We start from the raw sequence: 3,567 nt of genomic DNA on the forward strand, positions 1-3,567 counted from the left end.
AAGCCTTTAGGTTTCGACTCCATTTGCATGTCCCCATTTCTTAAGGTAACTATGTATCCATAAAAACTTATCCATCTTCCAAGCAGAAACTGCTTCAAAGATCTTTTATTCTTAGGTAAGGAGTGCATGAATCACTAATTACAAAGCATTTCTCAGCTTTCCCACGCACTTTCATCTTGTGAGGAGATTAATAGCCATCCTTGAGACAACAGCTGCTTTCTATTCATCAAAGAGAAGCCAGTGGCTGGCAGCTCTCCTCGAGGACTAAGGGAAGACAGGACATGGGCTTAACTGCATGGTTCCTAACCTGGATGTGGAGACAAAACAGAGAGCTTCAGGCTCTGTGGAGTCCCCGAAGATTGTGATTAATTTTTCTCCGTTGGGTGAATATACCCATCATATCTTTAATTGTATGCTGCTCATTCTATTTTCTGTGTTTTCGGTCTAAAGCCAGAGCAACCCTACAGACCATCATGCCTCATGCTGCTTTCGTATCTAAGTAGTCTAGGAGCTGGCTTGATGGTTTTTCGCAGTGTCTTTCATCCTAATATTTTAAAAAATAAATTAATTCTTCATTCTCAAGATTATGCAATTTTAAAAACGGAGAACATTAGAGAACTAATTTAAACTATATTCTACAGTCAACTTCTGGTTGGGAATTAAGCTGTAATGTCTGTGCTATAATCACTTCAAAATATATTTGTCAAAAAAAGGAATTCATCAGAAGATTTGGGGAAGATGGTACCGTAGGAAGCACCTGGGATCTTTCACCCCACCCAAGACAAAAATTGCATGGCAGGATCTGTCCGATGTAAGAAACTCTAGAGTCTATTGAAGACTTGGGACATCCTGAGGAAGACTTAGTAACTTGTGGTTAATTCGGGGCAATTTTGCCTGAGCACAATAACAGTTACCCATCCTCCCCACCCCACCCCACCCAACAGCCAGGTCTCTGCACACAGATAGTCTACAACTACATGAATGAATCAGTCAATCAATCAATGAATGGTTAAACAAAAAAAACCACAGGCCCAAAATGGCATTAGTTAGGTTAAGGCCACAAGTCACTAACCTGACTGCAGTTTCAACCCCCCAGAACTTTAACCTCTAACCTGTCAACATGGGAATCTCCTGGTCCGCACTAGGAAATTACTGATAAACCCCTTAGGAGGGTGACTTGTGCCTAAAACAACACATTTGTTGCTAATAACTCATTTTTTCACTTCCTCTCTACCTTTCAAAACCTTTCCTTTTCTGTAGCCCTACGGAGTTCCCCTCTGCTTGCTGGAGGGACGCTGCCTGATTCAGGCATCGATTAATAAAGCCAATTACATTTTAAAAATTTACTCAGCTGAATTTTTGTTATTTAACAGTATATACTTGGGCAATTATAGAGCCTAATCCCCATGGTAACCACAAGAAAGGGGCTTTCAGAGGAAATAATTTACATAAGGACAAAGATTTTTTTTTTTTTTTTAAGCAGATAGATCCAAGCTTGTTACAAGCTTTTAAGTGGATCGATCCAAGCAGATAAGTCCCAAGATTGTTTAGGATATATATGTGAACCCCTTGGCTATTTTTTTCAGTGCCCTTCTCATTGTTGAATTCTGTAAAATGTCAATATTTTACATTCTTTCACTCCAACCAGGCAGGTATCATTTTCTCATTTTTTTTTTTCCTGGAAGGAATTCCCAACACAAAGTTTCCCTAGTCAGCAAAGAAGGGCAGTTATAGAGCACAACATTCAAGCTGTTTGGGTGCAAAATTAATGCACACTCCCTTTCTGCTTCTAGAGTAGAAAGGGAGTTACTCCAGCAGCTGAATGTTACATCCTCATGTTGTTGGGAAATTAATCCTGAATTTGCCAGAGGGGACTAAAAATACAGTTAATAGGAAAAGTCTGGTAAATAGCCTTTGCAGCTCAAAGATTCAAAGAATTAACCTAGACAGAAAGGTTTGAGCTGGCTTAAAATTTCAATAGGTTTCTTACATGCTAAATCTAATAACCGGAGAGTAGAACATAAAGGACTTAAAAGATACCATCAGGCTATGTAATACAACCAGGAGGTTCAACCATCGTTTACCGGCATATACATAAAAATGGAATATGAAAGTTAAAGCCAAGATTTACAAGAACACAGAAGCAAGAATTCAAAAGCTATGGAGGAGCCAGCTCTCTGAGGGTCACTAGCACCAATATTTCTCCCATGACAATGTCTTCCATGAAGATTGAGTGTCTTTTACTAAAGAACTGCTGGTGCTGGGAATCTCCAGGGTAAGAGGAGGCATCCAATTCTCCGCTCTTCCTAGATATTCCTGCAAAAAAGGTTTGCCTGTGGGATTTGCTCAGCAAATGAGTGCAGCAAGTGACTGTGGGTGATCCCATCAGTTCTGTGGCACTTCAGCAGTCAGGAGGCTATGTAGGTCGCCACCATTGGAACAGAGTTCTATGCTTTGAACTGGGACAATCAGTCTGCAGTTGTTCAGTAGATAAGGACAAGAAAAACAACTGAGTCAGTGATGGAAGGTAGATCATGCTGGGAGATAGTTGCTGTGTGAGGAAAATGCCCCAGCAGTTCTGGAGCAGCACCAGGGGTCCTGGAACTCCCTCTTTCCTGGCCACCATGTGGACAAGTACTTTGACCAGGTGGACATCTCCAATTGGTTGGATTGGTCCCTGGTCCACAAAATCTTCTGCAACACGGACAGCCCGTCCTACTCTGCAGATGCCTTTGACAACCAGCAGACAGGAAAGATCTGTGTGTGCCTTTTCATTATTCTTCTTAATATTTCTGGTATTTCTTTTCATATTATGTAACCAGTTAAGCTGCCTCTTCCTCAAGTCACATAAAAAGGTCCTTATTTGTCAAGTAAAAAACTGATGTTAATAAACAAAAACAAACAAAATAAAACAAAACAAAAACAACTACTTAGCCATAGAACTAAATCTGTATGTTAATTATAATTTGGAAGAAAATATTTAATTTTAAGATCTATTTTAGGCATAGCTATTTATTTCTCCACTTGACAATACAGAATGCTATCTCCTAAAAACTAAAGAAAAAATATGAGGATAATACAAGAAAGGTTTTTCCTTACCTCTATTCTTTACAGTAGATGTGTTATATTTCTATAATCCTGCAATCACATTAGAGTAACTCAAGACTGAAATTACATGTACATATCCGCTCCTATAGTAAGAGTTAATAACATTATTGTATAAAGTCTCATATATGGAAGGCTTGCATCAGAAAGTCAAGAAAAACACACATTCTATGTCATTCATATAACTTTTGGAAAAATGCAAAAATACTATTCATGAAAAGTAATATCAAATAAGGTATAAACTTTCATAGATTCAGATTCTATCGGTTTTATCATATATCTTTGAGGGTGAGTATTTGAAATCCAGTTGTATCTGACTTACCTACTACAATAATATATATTCAATGTTATTCTAAAATGTGCTTGGAATTATATAGTAGGATGTAAGTTTCCTGGTCTTGGGGTATATATATTGAAGGATTTTAATAATCAATATATAAAATCTATTTCTATGGAATCATT

General features: G+C 38.1%; 1 pseudogene; it reads left to right on the plus strand.

Moving 5' to 3' along the window:
- The first annotated feature begins 2,213 nt into the window (after positions 1–2,213).
- LOC112914504 (regucalcin pseudogene) lies at positions 2,214–2,818 on the plus strand (annotated as a pseudogene).
- Positions 2,819–3,567: the final 749 nt, after the last annotated feature.

Source organism: Vulpes vulpes, chromosome 5 (assembly GCF_048418805.1).
Source record: "Vulpes vulpes isolate BD-2025 chromosome 5, VulVul3, whole genome shotgun sequence".
NCBI lineage: Eukaryota > Metazoa > Chordata > Mammalia > Carnivora > Canidae > Vulpes > Vulpes vulpes.